The 17,162-nt window shown below is 41.5% G+C and overlaps 1 pseudogene across 1 annotated transcript in view; it reads left to right on the forward strand.

Annotated features, from left to right (window-relative positions):
• Window positions 1-249: 249 nt before the first annotated feature.
• LOC309477513 (DNA repair protein RAD50-like) overlaps window positions 250-17,162 on the forward strand; it is a 41,464-nt pseudogene continuing 24,551 nt past the window's right edge. The window contains exons 1-4 of the transcript in view: window positions 250-284; window positions 534-688; window positions 16,322-16,405; window positions 16,605-16,747. The product of the transcript in view is annotated as a DNA repair protein RAD50-like (transcript). The remainder of the gene's footprint in view (window positions 285-533; window positions 689-16,321; window positions 16,406-16,604; window positions 16,748-17,162) is intronic.

The raw sequence follows: 17,162 nt of genomic DNA on the forward strand, positions 1-17,162 counted from the left end.
GCAATTCATACGCGTTTTGATAAACAAGTTAATTAAATGGAATTGTATTTCTATGGTCATGGCGTGAATAAAACTAATTTTTAAGTGTTATTTAATTATAATAATATATAATGTTTTATGTATTCGTCATTAAATGAAAAGAATTGCTGTTAACGTCTTTTCTATTATAATAAAATTGCATTGTGGGATATGTAGTTTCTAGATGATTCTCGTGACGCTGAGTTGACTGCGGAAGTACTGCACTGCGCAGTTTACGTGGAGTTTACAGCGTTATTTGTCCTGAGGTATTCTAATCAAATGTAATGTTATTTTATAGCTGTGTTGATATTTGTCTGTATTTTTGCTAGCCCAGCTGCACTCTACTCTGTCGTCATTATAAAATGACTCTGTTTGAGAACCATATAAATGCCTCTTGTCCAAGTAATTAGGTGTACGATCTAATTAACTTAACAGGCTTTCATTAATATTGCAAGAAATTAACAAGTTTTGATTGTGTGCACTGATATTTAATTAGACTTTTATATCATTTCAAGGCTACAAGTCAAAGCACTGGTCCAATATGTCAAAGATGGAAAGGATGAGTATTCTAGGAGTGAGGAGTTTTGGAGTTGAGGATAAAGACAAACAAGTGATCTCCTTCTTCAGCCCTCTCACGGTGCTTGTGGGACCTAATGGAGCTGGAAAAACGGTTTGTATATTGCTGTCAGTCATTATTTACATTTAAACCTAAGACAGCAGGTTTGAGAACCACTGGTCTAGGGGAGGAACACAACAGCAAACTGGATGGTGATGAAACGAGTGTGCTATAGGGATCTCCCAGTCACGTGACCCCTAGCCGCGTGTCAGCCATTTTGACGGAATACTATTGCACAAGCGCACATACATGAGAATGCAGATTATCACGTTTTATGGCTGCGAATTGATTAAAATAATGAATAATGGTTACTGTATTAATTATCTTGAGCCTGCTGAAATGTTCCTATAAATATATTTTCTTTCCAACTGTGCAATCTTAATAATAAATAGGCTAAATATATTTATCCACTAAGCTGCAGCAGTCTATGCTCGTCTTCCCATTAAGTTTTTTTTCTCTTTCTGACATTTCATACCTGTTGTTAAATTTTGGAGGGGGACCGCAGCAAGTTGGGGTAAAAAAAATAGCTAAAAAAAATTTGTTAATATGAGTATTGTAATGAAATAGCATTATAATAATTTGTTGCATAGTCTATCTGAACATTATAGCCTACTTTTAATGCTAATATTTTAGAGATGAACTGATTGATCAGCTGGTGACCGGTTTTATGCCGGTCAAATGCACTCGGGCGCCACATGATTAACATCGCACAACATCAGCATCACACGTGCACACGGAACGCACATGTAGGAAACCTTGTGAATTTCGGCCGTTTCAGACCGCAAGCGCGAGCGGCGCGTTACGAGTCGTTCTCCTTTCCCAAACCCCAAGCCTCTCTCCAAGAAAGTAGCCTAATTATTCCAAGGGAACAGAACAGGTACGGCACAAGGCTTCAGCCTTCGCCTCCCTCCGACTTCAGCAGGCTCCTTGAGCTCTTCTGGCACAAAGTGCCGACTGCACACCTGTGTATGGTGAGATATAATTAAATTGTCTCTTCTTATATTTATTATCCATTTCTTTCTCTGTTGTACGTCGGAAGGGAAAGTATGAAAACTAATGATTGAAATAAATTTCGCTGAGGACGAGCACTGAGGGACACAACAGTGCTCAGCTGATGTCCCCTCACAGCGCTGAAATTTAAATGGCTTTTTCATTTCGTTAACTTAAGTTATCATTACTTTATTTTCACGTATTGAATAAATTAAATAAATAACTTCTAGTTGAAACTTTATCTATTAAAAACCACTAGAGTCTCAAGGAGTCTTTACCTCACGGATTTGAAGGTGCCGCCCACTAACCTAAAAGTACCACAACATCAAATGACGTTCTACCGCAAGTTTACGAGCTGACTTATCTTTATGCGCGTGCATATAGTCCATTCTCCTCCCCCTTCACATCGGTCACAATCATTTTAATTTATACTTTACCTTTGCAGTTTATATAAACCACACCTCACATATTTCAACAGGGAATCTTGCTTTATTATTATTTATTATGAATTTCTTAAATAAACAAACTTCAACAACATAAGGGCAGATCCTTTGAGCGCTGCTGATGACGCTGTGAAGTGACACTCGAGTGATCAAGTATTCCAATGGATAAAAAAAAGCTTTCATTCGATTCCTCCATCCTCCTTTTCTTTCCTTGCAGCCTTCCCTCGTATCCTACAGGGGGTGGAGCTGAGACGCGAGGAAAGGTAACGAGGATGCACAAATAAGAAATGAGAAGCACCCCCTGTCTCTGGCCCTGTCCCAAATGGCACACTTCATTCACACTTTCGGTCTTGTGGACTTACAATGGCTGCCACATGCGCGTGTCCGTTAAGTCCGTGAGACCGTAGGGTGTCCCATTTTTCATTTTAGGCCTCAGAAGGGTGCTCGCGAGTGCCCCCTTTGCAGTCGATATGTGCCCTCGATGCGCACTTTTGCCGAGCACGCACTGATGCGGACTCCGCAGCAGACTTCTTCCCGACAGTCAAAGTGCCATTACGTCACGAAAGTGCGGACTCGTAGGAAGACCACGAGTGCTTAGTGTGCCATTTGTGACAGGGCCTTTCTCTTGAAGCCAACACGGAAGTGAATTAAACTGCAATTCATCGACTGGCCGCTTCAGGCTGGATGCAAAAGTGAGTCAAATCTGTATCTCCACCATGTTAAAATACTGTGAGCGGGATACTGTGAGCGGGATAATTTTTTTTATAAATCAATCGTTTAAATTATATTAAGCCTAAAAGTTCTCCATAATTAAGGGCGTGGCCCTTGAGTGACAGGTGGATTGCGGCTGCCGTCAATACTAGCAGTTTGTCTGCTGTCTGTGTCTGTTAGCGTCATGTCACCTCAACTAATCCCAGCCTCTGAATTTGGCATCTCTGCTATATGTTTGTGCTTATTTCATACAATTTAGTTCACGCATTATACCTTCGCCCACGCCGTTGGATTCCGTCGTTGTCGAGTATCGAGAGAACAACCAGCGCTGTTTTTCAGTTGTTTTCCTCTGTGAACATGCACTCATGGATGTTTGACAATTTCATTGCTTTTTGGAGTTCAGATTTAAAAACATCTATAGATATTGAGGCTACACTCGTTCTGCGGTACCGCTGCTCTCACGGAACAGATGGACTAGATATGCTTATTTAACTTTTTAGTGTTACATAAAAAGTACCGTCAGATGAAATCCTGCAAGTGTCAGTGCTTTCTCCATCCATGCAATAGATGCACACCTTTGAATGAGCGGGGATTTCTGGTGCATTTACTTGAACTTCTTGGGTAATATCTATGGTTTAACCCATTACGAACTGCCAATACCTATGGACATTTGCACACATAAGCCCGCCCCCCCTCAATCACCCCATACCCCATGAAGAGCAGACAATTAGTGCAATTAGTCCACCTCCTCCTACCTGCACTCTGTAATAACTACAGACACTCTAAGATTTTAACGTTTAAATGGATTTTATGTATATATATATATATATATATACATGTAAAAAAAAAAATATATATATATATATATATATATTGTCTTTTTTTATTTACATTTTAATGAGAGAACATCATTTGTTTAGCCTATTTGTCTTTTGTCCTGATGTATGTTGTTTATTGTTCCTTGTAGTTTTTGTTACCTTTTTTGTGTGGTGTACCAATTTGGAGACAAATTTCGTTGTACCTCCACAGTGCAATGACAATAAAGGCTATTCTATTCTATTCTATTCTATTCTATTCTATTCTATTCTATTCTATTCTATTTGAGAGGCGGCCAAAATCAGAATTTATAATGGACTGAATAAAGCTCTCTACGAACTTGGCTGACATGCTCATTAATCACTGTCACTCACACACGCTCAGATCAATACTGTAAGTTACTGCATGATAATACATTTTTAACTAGCAGAATAATAATGCATCACGATATACATAGTCTCACTTTTAGTTATGTCTTTTAACTATTATAGTATTTCGAAGGGCAAAAACATGAACTTTAACTATTGGCTTTACTTCAAGTCAGCTATCACTTTAGCGCGAGGCCAGTAGCATATAGCATTAGCTCCTATGCCTGAGCTAACTCGATCACGTCGAGCTAGGGGGCGTGGTTTCAGATAGCCCGGCACCTCACCTCCACACACGCCCCACCTCTTTGCTCATTTCCTGTTATCCGGGAGCATAGACTGTAAAAAAAGATGGACGACGCCCCTTCGCTCTCTTCCATTGGTGAGAAGTGAAGCTGCCAGTGTCCCGATATGGCGCTGACATCTTGGGACCTGAGTCTGCGCAGTAGCGATCTCGGGATCTGAGTCCGCGCAGTAGTTGTGCGCAGTAGTGAGCAGGAAGGAAGCCGTGAAATCAAGGCCCCGCCCTCACTCTCGCAGAATCAATTGCAAGCACACGCTCCTGCACTTTTTAAAATTAATTATAGAAATGTAGATATTAAATTTAAAGCTCCAATCTCCTCAGTCCTCCGAAGATCCCGAAAAAAAGTATTTTGGTGCTTCAGTGACTACTTCGCTCAGAGAACCTGTTAATCACAGCTGTCAATCATCTCTTTTCCTGGAACATATCTCACCATCAGGCTATACTTTTGCAGTCTAATCATCATTTTCTGAAGTCTGGAACGGAGCTTTATGGAGTGGCTTCTTGAAAATGATCTCCAATGGCTTGTGGTCGGACTCAACCTGAATGCAGCGTCCATACAGATATTGGTGAAATTTTTCACAGCCATGCACAATTGCTAACAGCTGTGCATAGTTTTGTGCATAGTTTTGTTCACAGTCTGTTAGTGCTCTTGAGCCGGATGCTACTGGTTGTCCCTCCTGAAGAATCACAGATCCTAGACCTTCTGAGCTGGCATCCACAGACAAGGTAACCGGCTGGCTCACATCATAAAATTTCAACACTGGTGCTGTACTCACTAGCACTTTCAGACGATTGAAGTTGTCTTGTTGTTCACTCTCCCAGTGCCAAAGTGTTTCTCCTTCCAGCAGCTTTCTGAGAGGTGCAGTTACTTCTGAAAGATTTGGGATGAACTTTGCAAAGTACTGCAACATGCCTAAGAACCTCTGCAGGACTGACTTGTCCTGTGGCTCCGGCATCTCAAGAATAGCTGTCACTTTTTCATTGTCAGGTTTCAGTCCGTCTTTGCTCAGCACGTGACCTATGTAGCTGATTTCACTTAGGCCAATCTTGCATTTGTTTTTGTGCAGTTTCAGGTTTATGCTTCTCAGTTTTTCTAACAACTTCCTCAGTCTGCAGTCATGTGAGTCTTTGTCTTCTCCCCACACCAGAATATCATCCATTACATTAACAACTCCTTCCATTCCTTCCAGATGCTGAGACAAACACCTTTGGAACACCTCTGGAGCTGATAAAATCCCACAAAGAAGCCTTATGAAACTGTACCCCCCTAAGGGTGTGTTGAATGTACAGAGTTTAGAACTGCCATCATCCAGCCGGATCTGCCAAAATCCCTGATTTGCATCCACCACAGAGAATATCTTGGCTCTGGGCATTTCTGCAACAACTTCAAGCGTTTTAAGAGGATAATGTTCCCTTCGTATTGCTCTGTTTAGATCTTGAGGGTCTATGCAGGTCCTAATCTTTTGGGGTTTTACAACTGTCACCATACTGGTCAGGACTGAGCGAGAGTTCAAAAATAGCCTCCTCGGCCGGTTTAGAACAGGACGAGAGTTGATTGGCTGTGATATGATCACATGAAAGTTCATAACTGGCTTCTGCGACCGGGTTGGAACAGGACCAAAGTTCATAACTGGCCTCCCTGGCTGGTTCAGGACGGTACAAGAATTCATTGACTGTCTGCTTGGCTGGTTCAGAACAGGATGGCAGTTCATAGATGGCCACCGTGGCCAGGTCGAGACAGGATGAAAGTTCGTAAATGACCTCTGAGGCCGTTTCAGGGCAGGACAACAAGGGTTCAGAGATGGTCTCCATCGCTGGTTTAGGAGAAAACAATAGTTCATAATTGGCCTCCGGAGCCGGTTCACGACAGCATGAAAGTTCACAGACAGCCTCTGCGGCTGGGTCGAGACTGGACAAGAGTTCACAAACGGCCTCCGTGGCCGATTCAAAACAGGACGAGAGTTCATCGCTAGACACTACCACCGCGCCAGGAGCTGAAGCGAGTGCCACCGCCTCATGAGGTTCAGCAGCGTAGGCCGCCACCTCTAGGGAAATTGAGACAGCTAGATAGAAATCGCAAGTATTTTTCTGCAATTGTTAACATAATTGAGTTTCTTGTTTCAAACACGCTTCCTTTCAGGGCTTCATTGGATGCTTTTGACACAATGGAAGAGGCGGGCGGGCCACCATCCTCCCCTCTTGTTTGTGTTGATCTGCAAGATGTGTGCAAGCGCGCTGCAGGGAAACTAAATATTCCGTGGCCGACCGTGGTAGCAGAGACTGCAAAGTCTCGCAATGAGGAGAAGAGGCTGCTGAGTGCAAAACAGGCAGCACGACAGCTCCTTCCTGTTTTCCCAGAGCTCCTGGAGGAGGTTGCAGTTACGTGGAAGGACAAGCCGTTTACCAGCAAGATGCCAGTGCAGGGTGGCTCCGTTCTCGATGTGGAGGGGATGGAAAAGGAAGGCCTTCTCCGAATGTACCCCATGGAGCCATTAGTTGCCACGCACTTGCAACCGAAGCGCAGGGAGGCTGCAAATCCGACCTTGCCATCTAAAGCTGGCCATTTCCAGTCGAGCATGACGGAACGCGCTTATAAAGCAGTCGCGCTCTCTGTCAGGGCTATGAATGCGATCTCTTTGCTGACCGCATACCAAGCGGAGCTGCAGGACGAAGTGTCTACCATACCAGGTCAGACACAACACGGATCTCTCTCTCCGTCTTCAGAGATGCGCGGTTGAAGCTGCTGGGAAAGCCATGGCCACAATGGTTATCCAAGAGAGAGGATGATGGCTTAATCTCTCTGACAGAGAAAAATAAGCCATTCTGGATGCACCGGTTGTTGCAGAGGGCATTTTCGGCTCAGCTCTGACACTGATGCAAAAGAGATGCGAAGAAAAAAAGAGGGATGACGAGGCCTTGCAACTCTGTATGCCAAAAAAAGACACAGACTGCACCCCCTCCGCCACCCCGACAGACCTTCACGCAGGCTATGGCCCGCCCACCTCCCAACTTTCACATTCCGAGCAGAGGGTCAGAGTGGAGTGCAAGATGTTCTGTGGGGAAAACAGCGCCTAGTTGGGCCGGGGGAAGCAGAGCGGTGAAAAGGACAAGACACGGTTCAGTGGTGCACACCCACTCGCTAGTCACAATAACTTTTCATGTTCAAAATTGAGAACAACAGAGAATGTTGGAAAACATAATGCCCCAAAAATTTTTGCAAAACATGTTCACAGAATACATTATAACATCACCTCGGGGAGCGATTGATCCCTTAGAGGTGATGAGCCACTCAGACTCTGCTCAAGCGCTAAGTGCCCACGCATGCGCAGTACAGACCAGAAACTCGTTCATGACTCAGCCACACGATGGCACCAGAACGCTGCAAATAGACAATTGGCGAGAGTGCATTTAGTCCCGCTGGGTATTAAAGACAATACAATTCGGGTACAGGCTGCAGTTTGCCACATCCCCCCGCATTTTCAAAGGGATAATTCACTCTCCAGTGCAGGGAGAATTACAGCACATTCTTCAGGGCAAAATCTACTCTCTGTTGAAGAAAAGGGCGATAAGAGTGGTCCCACACGAGCAAAGCCACAGTGGGTTTTACTCGAGATACTTTCTCGTCCTAAAGAAAGGAACTTGTGCCCTTCGTCCCAATTTAGATCTACGTGCACTGAACAAATACTTAAGGAAGTACAAGTTCAGAATTCTCACTCATTCTACACTCCTAAATCTGGTGCGCCCGGGCGATTGATTTACATTGATCGACCTGAAAGACGCATATTTTCACATAAACATATATTCACCCCACTAGAAATTCCTGAGGTTTGCTTTCCTTGGAGTGACATACGAATACCTGGTTCTACCAATTGGCATGTCTCTCAGCCCGAGAGTATTCATAAAATGTACAGAAGCAGCCCTGACCCCGCTCAGGGAAAAAGGCATTTCTCTCGCTACTTACATAGACGATTGGTTGGTGACAGCTCAGTCAGAGCGAGAAGTGAGAAATCACACAATCATTCTGTTTCTGTGCATTCACAAGGGCAGGATAGTGAATGGAAGATGGGGTCATCATCTGACCAATCTTCACATAAACTATCTGGAAATGCTGGCCGTGTTTCTAACGTTGAAGCATTTTCTTCCTTTTCTGAAAGGGCATCATGTTCTTGTGAGAACGGACAACACTACAGTTGTGGCATGTATAAATCGACAGGGAGGCCTCAGATCACTTCCCTTGCACATGCTGGCACGCAAACTGATTTTGTGGAGCCATGCCAATCTTTCATCCCTGAGAGCGACGCACGTACAGGGCGTCATGAACCAGGGTGTGGATCTGCTGGCCAGGGGAAATCCACTTTACGGGGAGTAGAAATTGAACAAGGAAGTGGTTGAACAGATCTGGGAAATATACGGCAGAGCAACAGTGGACCTGTTCGCATCCCACGACAATGCTCAGTGTCCTCTGTTTTTCTCTCTGAAAGATCAGAGCGCGCCTCTGGGGATAGATGCGCTGGCACACGATTGGCCCTGCACTCTCCTTTATGCGTTCTCACCGATAGCGTTAATATCCCCAACACCCCAACACTGAGGGAGGAGGGATTAAAGCTGATATTAATAGCTTCGAAGTGGCCAGGGAAATACTGGCTGGCGGAGATCATACGTATGCTGTACGAAGACCCGTGGTCTCTCCCGTTACGCAGAGATCTACTGTCGCAGGCAGGGGGGAAATCTTTCATCCCCAATCAGAACGCTTGGCACTATGGGCCTGGCCTGTGAGTGGTTAAATTTGAATACAACCGGTCTGTCTGACAATGTCATCAGAACCATACAGAATGCTAGAGCTTAGTCGACTATGTCTCTCTATGAATGCAAATAGGGCGTGTTTGAGCGCTGGTGCGCAGCTAAGCATGAGATTCCTTTTCAGTGCTCAGTGGCAGTCGTTCTATCATTTGATAGACCAAGGGAAAGCGTTTTCAACCATAAAGGTGTATTTGGCCGCTATTTCTGCTTGTCACATAAGTTTTGATAATAAAACCGTGGGGCAGCATCCTTTAGGGCGTGTGCAGGTTCATGAAGGGCGCACGTCGCGCTTTGCCAGTTTCAAAACCGCTTTCCCCTTCATGGGATTTAGCACTGGTACTTGATGCTCTCTCAATGTCTCCATTTGAGCCACTGGACAAGATTGATTTAAAAATAATGTTGTTTAAGACGGCGCTGCTGTTAGCCTTGGCTTCGGCGAAGCGCGTGAGATTCACGTGTATTCAGTGCATTCAGCATACGCAGTTCATGCCCGGGGATGCAGGGGTAGTTCTGAAGCCTAATCCTGCATTTATGCCCAAAGTAGTTCATTCTGTCACTCCTTTTGAGCTAAAAGCTTTCTATCCACCACCTTTTGCTTCATCAAAACAGCAAAAGCTAAATGAGTTGTGCCCAGTGCGTGCTTTACGCATTTACACGGAAAGAACCAGAGGGTTCAGGGAGAGTGATCAGCTGTTCGTATCTTGGGTGAAATCAAGAACGGGGACACCGATTACTAAGCAGCATTTGTCGCACTGGATAGTGGAGGCGATTTCATTGGCATATTCCAGTAAGGGTCATGCGCCCCCAGCTGGTTTACATGCACACTCAACAAGGGGAATGTCAACTTCATGGGCTTTCTTTAAAGGAGTCACGATACAGGATATTTGTGAAGCGGCGAGTTGGTCCTCGCCGCATACATTTGCAAGGTTCTATAAACTGGATGTTACAGCTCAAACTTTAGCACATGCAGTATTGAGCGTTGAAGTTGAGTCATGATTCAGGACTCGTCCAGCCCTAGAGGCGTTGCTGTGGTTGGCAGGAGACTTCGAGGCAGGCTATCTGGTAGGGCTGTACTCAACCAAAGAAAATCTTGGTTGACTGAAGTCCTGAAGTTTTCGACTAAAAATCGACTAAAATCGACTAAAAATGACGTTAGAAAAAAAAACGTTAAATTAATTAGCTGCGCACTGTGCGCAGTACTTGGTAGCCTTGTTGTCCGCCTAAATGAATTATAAATAAACATTCAAAAAAACTAGTAGGCTATTTGCAGTATTAAATCGTTTTTGACGTATTAATGTGCACTGAAATGAGTCTGACACACGAGTCTGTCTGCTGTCGGCTCTGACAGCGTTGCATCACGTGCACCTGCGCAATATCATAGCCTATGATTTCCGAAAATAGTACTATGTTGTCAACTAGTGATATCATGACAACTTTTGAGGAATATGTAACATAATTTAGACAATTGTTTCTGTCATATGTATTATAATAACTGACAGACTCTATAATTTCAGCCGCTCAGTGCAGCTCGCACAGAGTGAGGCTGAACCTATTTTTTACAGTCTATGCTATGGGCTGAACATAGGAGCTATGATACAGATCATGCAGAAAAGCCTGTTGTTCAAAACTTTTAAAATGTCTTTTTAGGATCATGTGCGGTTTTACCTTAGGGATTTTTGTATTTCTTACACAAGCGACTGCACAATGGTCACTGACGTCATTACAAAATACGGCAGTTGAGGTATATTTATGAACTGAGTTTGTTATGATTAGATCTAGGAGAGTAGATTTTATTTCTGCTTTGGGATTTATTCTTGTCGGTTCATTAATAAGTTGCACTAAGTTTAAGTCATTACATAAGTCTTTAAAACAATCAGAGTTCCCAGAAAGCCAGTCCCAATTCATATCAGCCATAAGAATAAATTCAGAGTGATTAATTTCATGTAATATTTCGGATATAGATTGGAAAGCATCCTTTGAAGCAGATGGAGGTCTATAACACCCAACTACTGTAATATCAGCATCTTTTGAAATATTCACTTTCACAGTCAGAATTTCAAACTGTTTAGCTTTAGTTAGTGATAGGGTTACCGAGCTTATAAACTTGGATTTCACATATATGGCAACCCCACCTCCTTTGCCAACCCGATCAGTTCTATAAACTTTAAAACCTTCAATAGAAATAAGTTCATCAGATACAGATTTTTTAAGCCAGGTTTCAGAGATAATAATGATATCAGCATTGTTTGTATTAGCCCAGATCTTAATCATATTTAGTTTCTTTACTTTTAATGAAGATGATTGTGTGTTAAGTGTCTGCGACTTACTTTCACTTTGATTTGCGATAGTTTGCACATTGGCTTGATGAGTTTCTCAGCTGCTCACCTGTGGTGATGCTGCAGTAGTGCCGTCATATCTGGCTATACATGAATATCAGATGATGTCACCAACGTCTCCTCACTGACGTCACTCACTTCTAGAACTTGTCTGCCGCCATCTTGAGTACCTGATTCACGTCAGTCGCAAAGGAACTAGCTAGCTATGCCTTCAACATGTGCGGTAGGGTGCAACAACAAAAAAGGAGACCCCAAAATATCCTTTTACAGGCTACCTCAGGACGAAAAAAGATGCCGTATTTTGCGGGTGGGACGAGTGGGACATGTCCCCACCACTTTTGAAACATCTCGCGGCAGGAATGTACCAATACAAATAATCAAAACATCTCCAGTTAACTAGCAGAGCATTCATTTCGTTCGTTTGTTAAATAAGAGGCGATCTAGCGCTGAAATGTGTTGTTTCTGAAATCAAGTGATCAAAGTGCTCGTTGCCGCTGCGATCAGTGGTGCGGATACTGTGTTTGTTTGTGGTCGCGCACAGCCTTCACTCGGATGCGTGCTTCAATGTGGAGAGACTCTCTATTTGTTCCGGTGAAATTACAAAACAAACTGCACACAAACGTGTCCCTGCCTGATATACAACCACTGATAAACATAATCGGTTTTGATGAGAAAAAAATAAAATAAAAATATATGAGTCCGGATTAGAACACAGAACCCAGAACCTCTGACACGCTTGGCAAAAGTTCTGCCCCTGGACCATTTAAATACACGCTTAAAATAGTCGGATCAACATATAATATAATTGAATGCCAGGATTGGTTGTTCGGTAGCACCGGACAGAGGCTTGAAGTACGCATCAGGTATCGCGTAGGGATCGCGTTATAACGATATTATTTTTTGAAAGTAGCGTTTCGTTTCATGGCAGTCGAGGTGCGAAATGTTGTCTTTCGTAGCCATTTACTGTATCCGTACGAAGCTGTAAATAGTAGCAAGCTAGCTAGTTAATGCTTGTCAGTACCATAGACAGTACTAGGTAGGTACTCAAGATGGCGGCAGTCAACTGGAAAAAGAGCGGATGACGTAAGAGGTCACGTGACTGATATTCATGTATAACATGATATATAGCCTATAGACCTTATGTAGCCCCGCCCCTTTTCAGCGCTGCGCTCGTTGTCTTTTGACTTCCGGTCTGTATTTTCACAGCGATTTTGCGTGTTTATTAATGAACGGCTCGTTTTAAAATCTTCCCGGTTAAAATGCACGGACACGGAGCAAGAAATGAGCTCTTATAGAGAGAGGATGAGCTCCCATGAAAGCAGTAAAATCATACACCTGTGGGGGTCTCTAAAAATCATCAGCACCATTAATATGTAAGTGTCTAAAATAAATGTGCACAGTTCAATTAAATGGTAAATTTCGCCCTCTTTAACAATACAATACATTAAATGTACGAAGCAAACTTTGTACAAAGCTGAAAAAATCTCAACAACAGTGAAATAAGATCGCATGATTTATCTGTCAATCAGATGCATGTAAAAGTGTAGTTCGTTACTATAGCAACAGTGGGCTCCCAGCACATTTTCGGTAGAACGAAATATTTTTTTTTTTTTTTTTACATATTAACCATACACCACTAATTTTTATTTATTATTATTTAATTTTTTTTTACTGCCACTTTTTTATTCATACTGTTGTAAATCTCTTTTTAATCGGACCTCTCACTTAACCTTCTTTGCTTTCAATTATGAAATGATTCAAATGAAAACATTCAAATGATCTTACCTGGTCTTACTTTTCAAAATTAGTAATAAAACAATCGCTCTTGACAACAGGGAAAGCTAGTATGTTTGCTTAGCATACCGTCAAACACTACAATTTATGAGTTTAATATCATGTTTTGCTCCAAAAACACAATACATGTCAGTCGTGTTTAAAGTGACTTCTGTGGTTTCATGTTGCTTCTTAACACAGAGTGAGAATATATTATTTTATTATATTCTATGATACAAGCTATGTTGATTATAGCATTGCATTAAAAGTATAGTTCACCCAAAAATGAAAATTAGCCTATGATTTACTCACCCTCAAGTCCTCCTAGGTGTATATGACATTCTTCTTTCAGTATACAATCAGAGTTATATTAAAAAATATTCTGGCTCTTACAAGCTTTATAATGGGAGAGTGAATGGCTGGAAAAAATTAGGAAAACAAATTACTCCACTCGGCTCCAGTTGGTAAATAAAGGCCTTCAGAAGCAAAGCCATGGGTTTTTGTAAGAAAAATACCCATATTTATAACTTTATAATCTAAAATAACTAGCTTCCGCCAGACGACCGTACGCATACTACGCAATTTGACTTGCGTCACAAGAGTAACCCGTGATGCATGATGTAGGAGTATCGTAAGCTTTGAAACCTCTCGCGGTTTAAACAAATAGGGCTGTGCAACAAACTGAAGCTCCTCTTCTATTATATAGAAATACTCCGACATTTCTCTTCAAAATGGCTAATTCGTGACCGATGTTTTGTTTAGCTCTTTCCTCTGAGCTTCCACGTTCGTCATTACGCTGTGTGTCAGGTCACGGGTTTTCCACCGTAAATCGATGTGTACGGCCGTCTGGCGGAAGCTAGTGATTATAGTTTATAAAGTTTTAAATATGGGTATTTTCCTTAGACAAACGCATGGCTTCACTTCCGAAGGCCTTTATTAACCCCCTGGAGTAAAAGTGGAACACTTTTATCATGGATGGATGCACTTTTTTGGGCTTCAAATTTTCTCCAGCCATTCACTGCCATTATAAAGCTTGGAAGAGCCAAGACATTTTTTGGACTGATTGTATTCGTCTGAAAGAAGAATGTCATATACACCTAGGATGACTTGGGGGTGAGTAAATCAGGGGCTAATTTTCCTTTTTGGGTGAACTATCCCTTTAAAGACATATAGGGGAGACCGGGGACAGTTGCAACACTTTTTGCATTTCTCTCAGTTACTCAGAGACTATTTGGACTAGACCAACCAAATTTGTATATATTAAACTTGCATCTGTCTGCTAATTACCCATACCATTTAAAGATGATTATATATGACATATTGTTCACAGTATTTATTTGAATGGAAGAAGTCAGATGTTGCTACTGACCCCGACCCAGGGGACAGATGCAACACAACCCAGGGACGGTTGCAACATGTTAAAAAATACTTTAAATTTCATTAATTAACTTAAGCTTTTTGTCTCAATGAGCAAAGAATTCTGAAAATATTAACTGTTTTAGGCCTACTATAATATTATAGTATTATTTATTTCAATAATATTATTGTAGCCTATTATTTATTTATTTTGTCATATTTATCAAATAACAGTTATTGAGTTTTGTTTGTTCATGTGTAGAACATAGGCCTACATAGATTCAGTGTGCAGGAGTTACAGATGCTATTCAATCTCTCCATATTTCAGTGTCAGACAGGAAGAATTTAACAATTTGCAATGCAACAAACTTTTATTAAACATGCAATTTATAACATGTTGCAACCGTCCCCGACCCGATCAGCCATGACAGAACATCATACGCCTGCTAGACACACTGACTTTGACACATGCTAACCATGTCACTTAGAAGTCAACAAAACAATAATTCAAACGAAGTAAGTTTTGATTAATTCATACAAAATTTCAGGACAGTTTGACAAAAATATATCTCATGAAAAAATTTACTTTCATACCTCCAAAACAAGTTTTGTTCAATAAATGCAGCAGCAGAAGTTGAATATGTCTACTGTCTTCTTGGTGGGTGGAGGGTCTAACTGTGCATGTGCAGTATGAGTGACATCACTCTAGCTTGTTTCTGATTGGAGAAAAATGACATGTTGCAACCATCCCCTGTTGCAACTGTCCCCGGTCTCCCCTACATCATTCTTACGAAAATACCTGAGATAGCTTGATGAACAGATATATTATCGCTATCATCTGTTTGTCTTCATGTTTCATCAGTTAAAACATCTCTATTTGCATGTTATTATATCCATATAAGGCATTTCTTGAAATGTCATAAGTTTTATACTTCTATGAATCTCACTTGTGGACTTTCTGCATGAGGGATGAATCAGTACTGGGCTTCCAGTATGAATGAAACGGATGACATGTGAGTGTTTAGCGATCCATACCGCTATCATCTCCCCATTTTGGGTAAAAATAGAAAAATAATATTAAAGTACTTTGTAACGTAGTTACTTTTAGTTTTTAAGCAAACGACGTATTTACTCTTACTTGAGTCATATTATTTTTCAGTACTTAAGTAGCAATACTTGGTAACACTTTAGGTAACACTTTATTTTACAGTGTCATTGTTACAGTGTAATTATATATTCAAGTACTGAGTAATAATAATTAACAACATGTACTTACTATAGGGTTAGGGTAGGTTTAGGATTTGGTTGAGGGTTAATTGCATGTAATTATGCATAATTTACTCATATTACTATGGTAAGTACATGTAACCTATGTAACAAGGACACTGTAAAATAAAGTGTGGTCCCACTTTACATTAAGTGGCCCTAATACCTGTGAACGTACATGGTAACTACATGTGTACATAGTATGTAACTACAGTGTAATTACAAACTGGTACATAGTATCCACAGCTGTAATGTTTGTGTAACTACACATGTAACGACCCACAGAATGGTATGTGTAAGTACACATGTGTAACAGGAATTATGTAACTACAATTTTGTAGTTTTTTACAACAACAAAAAAACTACATTTGTAGTTTCTACAAATATAAAGTGTGTGAACATTCGCCGGTTCCCACCTCCTTCTTCCCATAGCAACATACCTTGTTACAGCGTTTTTAGAGTAACCCTTTCGCCATGGGGCGCAGGAATAAGGTGGCTATTAACTATTTCTTTTTATGAATTTCCAGACCATCATTGAGTGTCTCAAATACATCACTTCAGGAGACTTTCCACCAGGAAGTAAAGGAAACACCTTTGTCCACGATCCCAAAGTAGGTCCTTGACAGGAGTAATTCAAGTAAACAAATATAAGCTGTTATAGAAATGTTCTCAATTACACATATTTTTGCTTGTCTTATTCAACTTTTTCAAACTTGCAAACATTGTTTCGTATTGTCAATGCAAGAGCTGGGCAGTATGACACTTAGTTTTTAAAGAGTTTTAATTATAGATAATGTTGGTCTGTTGTAGGATGTTCATGAAACGGATGTACAGGCACGGATCAGACTCCAGTTTAGAGATGTGAATGGCGATGCTGTGGTAGTCCAGAAGTCTATGCAAAGTACACAGAAGGGAAAGAAAACTGAGTTCAAATTCCTTGAGGGTTTCATCAAGTAAGTTGTCTTTTACTAGTCTCTTATACTCACCAAGGCTTAATTTATTTGAGCAAAAATTCAGTAAAAGTAGCAATACTGTAAAAATATTATGTTCCCATTCAGTCAGTCACGTTTGACGTTACGATGATACTGATGTAATGGGGTCTCGCCTGGGAGACCGATCACCTCCAAGTGGTAACAAAACGAGCCAATGGACATTGGCCAGTGAGATATGCATGTCGAATCACACCCACCCAGACAATACGGGTATAAATAGGACCGGTATACTCAATTCATACATACTATGCTTCTAAGCTGAGTGGTTGTCAAGCGATCGCTCATTTCTAGATCACCTTCACAGAAGAGTGCAAATTTTCTAAAGAAAATGAAGAGAGCAAAACAGCAATTTGCATTGCTATTAGGAGTTCTACAC

Source organism: Leuciscus leuciscus (assembly GCF_965113295.1).
Source record: "Leuciscus leuciscus genome assembly, chromosome: 16".
Classification (NCBI taxonomy): Eukaryota; Metazoa; Chordata; class Actinopteri; order Cypriniformes; family Leuciscidae; genus Leuciscus; species Leuciscus leuciscus.